General features: G+C 39.1%; 1 long non-coding RNA gene across 3 annotated transcripts in view; it reads left to right on the top strand.

Moving 5' to 3' along the window:
- LOC148542721 (uncharacterized) overlaps positions 1–13,254 on the top strand; it is a 154,555-nt gene that overhangs the window by 87,048 nt on the left and 54,253 nt on the right. For 2 of the 3 annotated variants that reach the window (XR_015877049.1, XR_015877053.1), the window contains 4 exons: positions 4,754–4,938; positions 6,513–6,580; positions 6,674–6,730; positions 6,897–6,980. This is a non-coding gene — a long non-coding RNA (uncharacterized LOC148542721). Of the gene's footprint in view, positions 1–4,753; positions 4,939–6,512; positions 6,581–6,673; positions 6,731–6,896; positions 6,981–13,254 lie in introns of those variants that run through there. The other variant, XR_015877050.1, reaches the window with a different exon arrangement.

Genomic DNA, 13,254 nt, shown 5'->3' with positions numbered 1-13,254 from the left:
AGGATTTATCAAGGGTGGAGGATGGCTTGCATAAATGCATTTTGTCTTCTTGAGAGAGTTGTAGCTACTCTATAGCTATATTGCTGAATTTATAGCAGTTATCCTTGAAGATTACTTGTTAAGAGAATCTCTTAATGTCACAGCGCGTCGGATCCCGGTGCTTATTTACCGGGTCAGGCGGAACTGGTCGGCATCTGGGCAGCGGACGGGGAGTCCATGGCACCTGCTGAAGTCCCCAACTTCTTCTCTGCTGCTGGCTGCAGCTCCTGTTAGTGGCCACTGCTTCCGTAGGGCTGCACACACTGCTCAGAGTTAAATTTATAGGGCATGCGCGCAAATAGTGTCGTCACTGTTGGCGCCAATTTTGTATTATCTATCTCATCAACCGACAGTCCTATTAGCCTTGGTTTTCCGTGGTTACGCAAGCAAGCCCCCACATTAGGCTGGACCGAACCCCACATCTTGACATGGGGGTTGCAGTGCCATCAATGATCAGACCTCCACATCGAGTTATTCAGAGTTTGGTTATCTCGTTGGAGGACTCTCTTCCAGCTCAGTATCAGTCCTTTAGGGATTTGTTCAGAAAGAAAACTGGCAAGACATTACCTGCTCCTAGGGAATGGGACTGCCCTATTGATCTGTCATCCGGGAAAACTCCTCCTCGTAGCAGAGTATTCCCTCACTCGCTACCAGAAGCCCAGGCAGTGCCTGAATACATCAAGAATAACCTTTAACGTGGGTTTATTAGAGAATCTAATTCACCTCTGGAAGCTGGCCTATTCTTCGTCAAAAAGAAGGATGGATGTCTAAGGCCATGTATTGGTTACCGGGGTCTAAACACCATCACCATTAAAGACCGGTATCCTGTACCCCTAATCTCAGAATTGTTTGATCAGATAAAGGTGGCAAAGATTTTTCCCAAGTTAGATCTTACAACCTAATTAGGATCGAGTCTGGGGATGAGTGAAAGATGGCCTTTAACACTTATGATGGCCACGAGTACTTTGTCATGCCTTTTGGATCAAGCAACGCACCTGCTGTTTTTCAAAACTTGTTATACATGAACTGGTAGTGTTCTCGAATGACATCTTTAAATTTTACGAGGATGTGACAAGTCATCGCAAGCATGTATGTGAAGTGCTGACTCGCCTCTGGGTGAACCAGCTCTACTGCAAATTAGAGAAATGTTTATTCGAGCAAAAGGAACTGGCATTCCTGGGATTTAGCATTTGGGCTCGAGTCTCCAGATGGATCCAGAAAAACTTTCCGCTATTGTCAATTGGCCCTATCCGATTGGATTTAAGGCGATATAACGCTTCCTGGAGTTCTGTAACTTCTACCAACAGTTCATCAGGAACTATTTGTCTATTGCAGCTCCTATCACCGCTCTTACCAAGATGGGTCAAGATACCAGAGTATGGCCTCCCGATTCAGAAGAAGCATTCGCCTGTCTAAAGCAGTATTTCATCTCTGCACCAATTCTATGACAACCCAACTGTGATCAGCCTTTCTTCTTGGAGGTGGATGCCTCTACAGTTGGGCTTGGGGCGGTGCTCTCGCAAAAGATGAAGTAGGGAAGTGGTATTCTTATGGCTTCTTTTCCCATAGGTTCTCAGTCTGGGAGAAGAATTATGCTGTTGGGATAAAGAACTCATCAAGCTGGCCCTGCAAGAGTGGCGATATCTATTGGAGGGAACAAAATTTTTGGTGAACGTTTATACCGACCACAAGAACCTTACATGCCTCCAAAATAGATCACTTTGTGAACAATCATCAGTCCAGATTGTCGTTATTTTTCAACTGCTTTAATCTGGTTATCAACCACCGGCCATGTAGCAAAAATATAAAAGTTGATACTCTGTCCTGGGCATTCAGTTCTGCTGAGGAGGATGAAGTACGGGAGGATAAACCCATTTTGAACCCTGTGCGCTTTGTAGCGGTAACCAGCAAGCTCAAGATTCCTCCGGGGGCAAGCTTTTGCAGCACCTGATCTCTGGGCAAAGCTACTTTAATGCGCACATTTGTTTCACTTTACTGGTCATGCAGATGCTAAAAGCCTTGGAGCTACTGGTGGCCTACAGTTCATCAAGATGTCAAGGACTGTGGCAGCTTCTTCGAATTGTGCTCAACACAAGATTCCGCCACACTTTACCTCAGGTTTCCTGCTTCCACTACCAGTGCCCAATCGTCCTTGGGCTCACTTCTCCATGGACTTTGTGACAGCTCTGCCTTCCTGCCAAGGTTTTCATACTATCTGGGTAGTGGTGGACAGATTCTCCAAGGCTGCTCACTTTGTTCCTTTAAAGGGTTTACCTTCAGATCCTAAATTCGCAAAACATTCATAAAGGAAATATTCAGGTTGCATGGGTTCCCCAGGACATTGTCTCCGACCGAGGGGTAAACTTTACTTCTAAGTTCTGGAGAGCACTATTTAGGTGACTTTGGTGTCAATCTGTGCTTCACTTTAGCTCACCATCCTCAGAGTAATGGACAGATGGAGCGAGTAAATAAAGATCTGGAGAAGTTTTTTGGATTTATGTTTCTGCCAATCAAGATGACTGGGTCTCCCTGTTACCATAGGCTAAATTTACCCACAATAATGTGTTCCATGAGACTTCTGGTCACTCTCCATTCTTCATCCAGTAGGTCTACATTCTGTATTACCGGAATTGACTGTCTATCGGTCAGTATCACTAACAGCTGTCTGTGGTACCATGAACCATTTCCTCAAAATCTGGATGGAGGTAAAGAAGAATTAGTGTAAAGCCTCATTACAATATAAGCTGTTTACCGATAAGAAGAGGAAGAAGGTTCCTTTGCTGAATCCTGGTGATAAAGTCTGGTTATCATCCAAATATCTGCGCTTGAAGGTTCCCACCATAAAGTTCGCTCCTAGATTCATTGGTCCCTTCCACATTCCTCAAGTGATCAATCCGGTGGCATATTATTTGAAGCTTCCTGGCAAACTAAGGATACATAATGTGTTCCATGTCTCCCTCTCAAACCACTGGTTATTAACTGGGTTTCAACACTGTGCAATCCTCCTTCAAACCACAAAGAGGAATACAAGGTGAAACAAATCCTGGACTTCAGGATTTCTCAAGACACAGTTCAGTTTTTGGTAGACTGAAAGGGGTATGGTCCTGAGGAATGCTGTTGGGTCAAGGCCTCGGATACCATGCACCTCAACTTAATCAGAAATTGAGGTTCATGATATCTGAGAAATTAATCAGAAAATCTATGGCAAGCCATTTGTAGGGTGTTCGGTGCCCACCCTTGAATGGGGAGGTAATGTTACAGCGCGCTGGATACCGGTGCTTACTTACCGGGTCCGGTGGCACTGGTTATCATCTGGGCAGTGGATGGTTAGTCCCCGGGGCACGCTGCTGAAGTCCCCAGCTTTCTCGCTGCTGCCAAGTGCAGCTCTTCCTCGCCATAGGGCTACATGACATCACTATGGGTGGCAAAATTGTATTATCTCTATATAAGGAGAAACCTGCCCTTTTCCCCTTTGCCAGAGTATAGGCTCCCAAATCATACTCCAGTGTTCATTATCACTTGTGATCCATACTGCTCGTTCCTAACCCTGGTTTTGCTTCTGACCTGATTTCGTCTCCTCCCTCTTTACTGCGCTTGATTTTCCTGATTGACCATGGCTATTCTCAGTGACCTATTTCCATCTGATCCCTGGTACCGTATCGTCTGTTTGGTTCTGACCCGGCTTGCCGACTACGCTTCATTCGCCTTCTACGTACTTCATACTACACTCCAGTATACACCAGCCTCTGTACTAGGGAACATAGTCAGAGGGCTGCGACCTGCCCGTCGGGCGTAGCTAATTCTAAACTTCCTTGCGGGGGTTCCTGGTGATTACCATCAACACATTAGACTCCACGCCTCTGTACTGGGTCTTAGCCAATCCTAAAGTACAGGCAAGCACCCACTATCTATCTGAGAGTTTGCAATGGAATGTAGTTGATATCCCATTGGTGAGGATGCTGGTGCTCATAATGCTGGCGCCGGAATCCTGACACCAGTCAGAATCCCGGCGCCAGCATCCCGACCGCTGGAATTCCAACGGTAAGTATTGGGGTTGAGGAGAGGGTAAGGGTTAGGCAATAGGGGGACGGTTAGGTTAAGGCTGCGGGGTGGTGGTTAGGGTTAGGCTGCGGGGGGGGGGAGGGTTAGGTTTAGGCTGCGAGGAGAAAGGTTTAGAGCACTTACCGGCAGGGGTTGATATCCTAACACTGTCGGGATGCCAGCATCAGGATACTGACTGCCAGGATCCATAGTGCTGGCATTCCGTACCCAACCCGTTTGCAACACTTAATCACTTTTCATTGGATTTGCATTAAGCTGTATGATTAGTTCTTATTAGTCACTAGGGAATTTACAGTAACTTTTTATTCTTATGTCTCCCATAAGAAGAAGATGGATTGTATTATAGCTCTTTAATAATAGGTTGATCCTAATTGTAGAATGGAGTCTGTATTGCTTATGCAAATTATGTATGTACATACAAAGTTCATAAAGCTTGGGTATCTGGGCTGTAAATGTATCAATCCTCTGGTAGATTGTGTGTTGACTGTTTGCAATAGATGCTGCTGCACTGACTGATAGTGGCTAGTGTATTAGTGATACTGAGTTCATCTGTAGGATGTCTAGGGTACCGTTTATCTGAACACTGCCTGTATCAAATGGGCCTGCTTCAGCGTTGTCACTCTGCAAGATTTCTCCAATTCACTCCCCTCAGACCTGCCTCCTACTGTAACAGGCTACTGCAACACAACATGGCCCAGGGGCTGGGTCAACCTCCGGAAGCTGCTTTCTCCGCTTCTCCGGCAGCAATGGGCTGAAAGGCATCACCGGAGACCCACACCTCAGTCAGAGAGTTCACAGTGCTTCTTTCTCACCAGCCTCCTCTTTTTTTACTACCAGGTACGTAACCCCTCTCCAACTGCTGCTGCTTATCTGTCACTTCTAACTGTTTCTCAGCAGAGCGGGTGGCATTTTCTTCCAACACCTTCCCTGGCATGAGGACTTGTAGTGATTTCCCTTTCAAATTCCAAGGCAGAAACATATATTTTTATATATAATACATATACAGCTATTACATTACTCCTAAATAAAAACAGCACTTAATCTATAACTGTGTTAACCCTAAAGAGAGGTTACATATACATTTATCTCTCTTTCTATACATTCTCTATCTCTTCATCTTTAAACTTCTCTCTCTTACTATATACTCTCTACATACATTTCTCTATACATTTCTCAACCTCTTGCTATGCATTTCTAGATATCGTCATCTTTACATTTATCTCTTTCTATTCTCCATCTCTTCATCCTTTACATTTCTATATCACATTTTATCTTTACATTTCTTTTTCTATAAATTTCTCTCTCTCCATGACTTTCTCAATCTGTTCATTTCTCTATCTCCTTATCTATACATTTCTCTCTCACTTTCTATACAATTCTCTCTCTTCACCTTTTCACTTCTCTCTCGTTCTATAAATGTCTTCATCTTTACATATCTTTTATCTTTATCTCTTCATCTCTATTTCTCTATCTATACATTTCTCTATCTTGTCATCTTTTAATGTCTTTCTCTTTATCAAATGCACTTTTTCTATCTACATTTCTTTCTCTTCATCTTTACATTTCTCTTTTTCTATCTCTCTCTCTCTCTCTCTCTCTCTCTCTCTCTCTCTCTCTCTCTCTCTATCTCTTTATATATATATATATATATATATATAAATAAAATATCAGGAGGACCCTGCACTCGCATTCATAGAAGGGCATATCATCGGGGGGCTTTCAAGGACACAGGGTCCCTATATAGTCCAAAAAATATCCAATAAGGAAGGATGCATTCTCCTCTTTAAAATCAATAATACAATTTATTCTTGTTGCAAAACATTATGGTAGCCAGAGAAAGTCTGTAGTCGCGGTCGACATTTCGGTTCCCAAATGAACCTTTCTCAAGACCTTTCTAATTGTACTCCACTGATAATACTATGCAGAATATAATTATTGTTGAATTATTTATTTATTTTATGTTATAGTAGTGCATGTTAGTCATAGCAGGCTCCTATTTAATACTTATAACATATACTCCTTTAGGACAGAGGACGTATTACTTCTTACTAGTATCAGAAACATAAGTGATATTTAGATCACGCTGTTAGCCATCCCCGCATATTTTTAGCTTTCTTTTTGCACACTGGCGGCCACCGTCAGTCTGCGTGTCAGGCTGACACGCAGAAGTGACCGACCACGTGATGTACACTTCCGGCACAGCGGGTTTAATAGCCGAGCGGCGCCTGACAGCTGATATGCTGCAGACGCCGGCGGTACACACGCCAACCACCCTCCTATTCTGGCGATTAACTTTATGCCCTAGCACTTGCTGCCGCTGACTGAGGTAAGCCTGTCCATGTTAGCACTGCCGTTACAGCGTGCCTTTATTGATGCATGTGTTCTGATAACTTTTATCTGTCACATTGCAGAGATTGATGACTGCATACCAGCGGTGTGATAGCAAGTGGGCTATTTATATTGTTAGATGAACTCTTAGGTAAATATAATCATCACCATATTGTATTATACATTATATACTCTAGTCAGTATTTCAGTGAATATTAATACTGAATTTGTCATTTATCCACAGAATTGTGGGTACATTTGGAGCCCTATGTAAATTGGGGCGATTATGGACGGTTCAGAGGTATCTATTAATATATTTGCACACAGGGGGTGATAAGTTTACCTGTACTGACACTGGGTGATTTTTGTCAGGTATCAGGTGTCTTTCTTAGGTACTGGTGTATATGTGACTTTAGGTATTTAGGATCCTGCTAGACAGGTTATTGTGTTTCTTGTCACTTTCACAGATTTTTGTCATTGCACGTCTGATGTCTACTATTTGAAAAGGTCTTGAGAAAGGTTCATTTGGGAACCGAAACGTCGACCGCGACTACAGATTCTCTGTGGCTACCATGATGTTTTGCAACAAGAATAAATTGTATTATTGATTTTAAAGAGGAGAGTGCATCCTTCCTTATTGGATATATTTTGGAATATATATATGTATATATATATATATATATATATATATATATATATTATAAGGGCACGGTCTTATATTAAGGCTGCGTGTAGAAAACTGCAACTCTCCCATAGAGAATTCCGGAGGGGGGGGCATGGTGTTTAAGGGGCTACACCTCAAAAGCTATTGTAGATACCGAGCTGAAATGTGGCAAGGCCAGGTAGAACTGTTGCTCGGTGTTGCTTGCCAAATTTCAGGGCATAAACATAAAAAATTAGGATTCTGAGTAATCTAAAGTTCCAACTGTCACATTTTTCTGACATTCTAAATTAGGACAACTTTTCTGCTGTTCTCTATGGGGGATTTTTGGGAAGGCATAACTCAGGGTAGGGGTGGAATTTAGACTTGGGGTTTGTTTTATTAGGTAGCTATTGTGCCAGAGTATGTGCTTTTGGGGTTCAGGTAAATTAGAAAGTTAGTTTTTAAACTATTACCTCAAGAATGCGCCATTGAATAGATAGGACTTTTCAACTTGTTGCACAGCCGCAGTAGGAGCCTCCCGCAAGTGTAATCACTGTGGCTTCACTTGGGTGCACAAAGATAGCCGTCATTTGCGGGCTTTAGCGGTGGTTGGCTCAGGGGAAAGAAGCTGGTGTTAGCTGCAGCGCGAGCCATCGGAAAGGCGCGGGGGGCTAGCGGGTGTTAGCTGGGGGGGTGCTGGGGACCCCTTTAATGCTTTATTGTGATGCTTCGGCTGGGGGGCCCGGTGAGAGGGCTTCCCTGGCTGTGGAATCACCCCCCCCCCCCTGCTAGATACAGTCCGGTTTTGGTTATTGTAAATACAGGGGGAGCCTACACATTTTTTCCCCCTGTATTTCCAGAACCAGGCCTGGCTCAGAGCCCAGTGCTTATTGCGCTGAATACGGGGGACACCTATGTAATTTGTCCCCTGTAGTTAGCAGAACCAGTACTAGGTCTCCAAAGCCCGGTGCTGGTTGTTTTCCGGGGAGGCGGCTGGGGAAAAACATTGCTGCGGATGAGGGAACACAGACTATCACAGTTGGAAGACCACACAGCAGTAGGGATTGGGGAATATATAGCAAAATGGAGGCATATAGGTGAAGAAAGTGTACATGCATAGACAGAGTATGATATTTTTAAAAATAAGGGAGCTGAACGTGTATTCTAAATGAGATAAATGTATGCAGTGAGAAGGACGTTGGAAGCCAGTGAGATTGTTCTGGTAATCAAATGGGAAGATTGTGGGCACTAAGTGGGATCTGGGAGCCACATAACTGCTTTGACCTCAGTTGCATAAACGGCATGTGTGTATTCCAATGAGCACACAATTCTGTGAATTACAAGCTCCACCATTTTGTGTGTTACGGCAATCTCATTCTGTGAGAGTGCTGAATCTACAGTTAACCACAGGGTGTGATGGCATACCATATCTGTATTGCGCAAGGAACAGGTCCATTAAGGCGTCAGCCTTAATGATCACAATTTCATTGCTTTCTGGAGTCTGAGTGGCAGAAATTCAATAGGTTTTCTGAATTTTCAGATCATGCCTAAGCAGCCTTAATGGGACATGTGAAACCGTAAGGTTTTTTGTCTATGGAATATATATATATATATATATATATATATCTTTACATTTCTATATATATATTTCTTTCTCTTTCTATAAATTTTTTATATCTTTAAATTAATTTTTCTCTCTCTTCATCTTTGCATTTCTCTTTCTATGCATTTGTCTATCTCCCTATATATACTTTTATCTAGCTCAGAGATGGGGAACCTCAGGCCCGGGGGCCGTTTAAGGCCCGCGGAATCATTTGGCCTGGCCCTCTAAGCTTTTTTCTGCTAGCCTCATCTGGCTAGCAGGGTGCCTAGAATGGCACCCTGCAGCCAGAGTCTAAATAGCAGTGCCGCCTAGAGCGTCCTGAGGACGATTCAGACGTTCACACCACTGCCCTTACAGCTCCCTGGAGCATCCTCAGGATGCCCAGGGCATTGCTGTTATTACCGGCAATTGTGGCCCCGCCCAGTGTGATGTTACTCGATGGGGTGTGGCCTGCACCAGGCCCGCAAATAATGTTATATGCTGTATATCTAAATGTGCCTTGGCAGAAAAATGGTTCCCCATCCCTGATCTAGCTATATATGTTTCTCTGTCTACCTATCTATACATTTCTCTATCTATAAATTTCTCTATTGCATTATCTATACATTTCTCCCCCTATCCATTTCTCTAGCTATACATTTGTCTATTTCCCTATCTATACATTTCTCTCTCTTCATCTTTACATTTCTCTCTTTATGTATAGTACATTTCTCTATCATTACATTTCTCTATCTATACATTTCTCTCACTTTCTATGCATTTCTCTATCTCTTCATCTTCACATTTTTCTCTATTCCACACTGTTCTGTATTTCTTCAGCGTTACATTTCTCTCTCGCTTTCTGTGCATTTCTCTATCTCTTTATCTTTACATATTACAAATGTATCCATTTCTATACATTTCTCTATGCCTTTTCTCTCCATCTTTACATTTCTCTCTTTATATAAATTTCTGTTTAAACAGTTCATTATCACTTCATCTTTACATTTCTCTCTCTTGATATACATTTCTGTATCTTTACATTTTTCTATCGCTTCATCTTTACATTTCTTTTACTCTTAATATGCAGTACACTGCTCTCTTTACCTTTCTCTATCTCTTCATCTTCACATTTCTATGACTATGTATTTCTTTATATCTTCATGTTTACATTTCTTTTTCTCATTATATACATTTATTTATCTTAAAATTTCTCATCATCTTTACATTTCTCTCTCTGTTTGCTTTAATTTTTCTATCTCTTCATCTTTACATATCTTTCTTTATATACATTTCTCTATTAATTTCTCACTTTCTTTACATTCTCTATCTCTTCATCTTTACATTTCTCTATCTATACATTTCTCTCACTTTTTATGCAATTCTCTCTCTTCATCCTTCAGTTTCTCTATCTTTACATGTTTCTATCTCTTTATCTTTATCTAAACAGTTTTTGCTTTCTATATGTCTGTCTCTTCATTTTTACACCTCTTTCTATACATTTATCTATACATTTCTGTCTCTTTACAAGTCTCTATCTTTACATTTCTCTATCTCTTCATCTTCACATTTTTTTCTCTTCTACACAGTTCTGTATCTCTTCAGCGTTACATTTCTCTCTCGCTTTCTGTGCATTTCTCTATCTCTTTATCTTCACATTTTTCTCTCTTTATACAAATTTCTTTTTCTATACATTTCTCTATGTAAACAGTTCTCTCTCTCCCTTTCTTAACATGTGTCTCTCTTTATACAAATTTCTCTATATTTACATTTCTCAACATCTTTAAATTTCTCTCTTTATACACATTTCTTTATCTATACTTTTTTCTATCTGAACAGTTCTCCCTCTTCATTTCTTAACATTTGTCTATCTCTTCATCTTTACATTTCTCTCTTTTTATACACATATCTCTATCTATACATTCCTCTAAACAGTTCTCTTTTCCCTTTCTTAACATTTCTCTATTGCTTCATGTTTACATTCTCTCTCTTTATACACATTTCTTTATCTATACATTTCTGTGTCTTTACATTTCTCAACATCTTTACATTTCTCTCTCTCTTTATACACATTTCTTTATACATTTCTCTATCTATACAGTTCTCTCTCTCCCTTTCTTAACAATTCTCTATCTCTTCATCTTTACATTTTCTCTGTCTTTATACACATTTCTTTATCTATTCATTTCTCTATCTAAACAGTTCTATCTCTACCTTTCTTAACATTTCTTGATCTCTTCTTCTTCTTTACATTTCTCTCTCTTCATACACATTTCTTTATATATTTCTGCATCGAAACAGTTCTCTCTCTTACTTTCTTAACATTTCTCTATCTCTTCATCTTTACATATCTCTCTTCATACACATTTCTTTATCTATACATTTTGTCTATCTAAACAGTTCTCTCTCTCCCTTTCTTTACATTTCTCTCTCTTTATACACATTTGTTTATCTATACATTTCTTTAACCAGTTCTTTCTCTCCCTTTCCTAACATTTCTCTATCGCTTGATCTTTACATTTCTCTATCTTTATACACATTTCTTTATCTATACATTTCTCTATCTTTAAATTTCTCTATCTTTACATTTCTCAACATATTTACATTTCTCTCTCTTTATACACATTTCTTTATCTATACATTTCTCTATCTAAACAATTCTCTCTCTCCTTTTCTTAACAATTCTCTATTGCTTCTTCTTTATCTTTTTCTCTTTTTACACATTTCTTTATCTATACATTTCTCAACATCTTTACATTTCTCTCTCTTTATACACATTTCTTTATCTATACATTTCTCTATCTTTAAATTTCTCTATCTTTACATTTCTCAACATCTTTACATTTCTCTCTCTTTATACACATTTCTTTATCTATACATTTCCCTATCTAAACAATTCTCTCTCTCCCTTTCTTAACATTTCTCTAACTCTTCATCTTTACATTATCTCTCTCTTTATACACATTTCTTTATCTGTACATTTCTCTTTCTAACCAGTTCTGTCTCTCCCTTTCTTAACAATTCTCTCTCTTCATCTTTACATTCTCTCTTTATACCCATTTCTTTATCAATACCATATCTCTAGCTTTACATTTCTCTCTCTCTTTATATACATTTCTTTATCTATACATTTCTCTATCTATACCTTTCTCTCTCTCCCTTTCCTAACATTTCTCTATCTCTTCATCTTTACATATCTCTCTTTATACACATTTCTTTATCTATACATTTTGTCTATCTAAACAGTTCTCTCTCTCCCTTTCTTTACATTTCTCTCTCTTTATACACATTTGTTTATCTATACATTTCTTTAACCAGTTCTTTCTCTCCCTTTCCTAACATTTCTCTATCGCTTGATCTTTACATTTCTCTATCTTTATACACATTTCTTTATCTATACATTTCTCTATCTTTAAATTTCTCTATCTTTACATTTCTCAACATCTTTACATTTCTCTCTTTATACACATTTCTTTATCTATACATTTCTCTATCTAAACAATTCTCTCTCTCCTTTTCTTAACAATTCTCTATTGCTTCTTCTTTATCTTTTTCTCTTTTTACACATTTCTTTATCTATACATTTCTCAACATCTTTACATTTCTCTCTCTTTATACACATTTCTTTATCTATACATTTCTCTATCTTTAAATTTCTCTATCTTTACATTTCTCAACATCTTTACATTTCTCTCTCTTTATACACATTTCTTTATCTATACATTTCCCTATCTAAACAATTCTCTCTCTCCCTTTCTTAACATTTCTCTAACTCTTCATCTTTACATTATCTCTCTCTTTATACACATTTCTTTATCTGTACATTTCTCTTTCTAACCAGTTCTGTCTCTCCCTTTCTTAACAATTCTCTCTCTTCATCTTTACATTCTCTCTTTATACCCATTTCTTTATCAATACCATATCTCTAGCTTTACATTTCTCTCTCTCTTTATATACATTTCTTTATCTATACATTTCTCTATCTATACCTTTCTCTCTCTCCCTTTCCTAACATTTCTCTATCTCTTCTTTACATTTCTCTCTTATCATACACATTTATTTATTTATACATTTCTCAAACTCTTTACTTTTCTCTCCCTCTTTATACACATTTCTCTATCTAAACAATTCTCTCTCCCTTTTTTAACATTTCTAGATCTCTTCTTCTTTATATTTCTCTCTCATCATACACATTTCTTTATCTATACAATTCTCAACATCTTTACATTTCTCTCTCTTTATACACATTTCTTTATCTATACATTTCTCTATCTAAACAATTCTCTCTCTCCCTTAACAATTCTCTATCTCTTCATCTTTACATTTCTCTCTCTCTCTTTAGCTAGAGATTTCTCTATCAAAACAGTTCTCTCTATCCCTTTCTTAATTCTCTCTCTCTTCATGTTTACATTCTCTCTGTCTTTATACACATTTCTTTATACATTTCTGCATCAAAACAGTTCTTTCTCTCCCTTTCTTTACATGTCTATATCTCTTCATCTCTACATTTCTCTCTCTACACATTACTTTATTTATAGATTTCTCTATCTAAACATTTCTCTCTCTCCCTTTCTTAACATTTCTCGATCTCATCAACTTT

The sequence above is a fragment of the Taudactylus pleione genome, unplaced genomic scaffold (assembly GCF_031769625.1).
Source record: "Taudactylus pleione unplaced genomic scaffold, aTauple2 ptg000009l, whole genome shotgun sequence".
NCBI lineage: Eukaryota > Metazoa > Chordata > Amphibia > Anura > Myobatrachidae > Taudactylus > Taudactylus pleione.
This window is presented reverse-complemented; position numbering and strand designations above follow the sequence as displayed.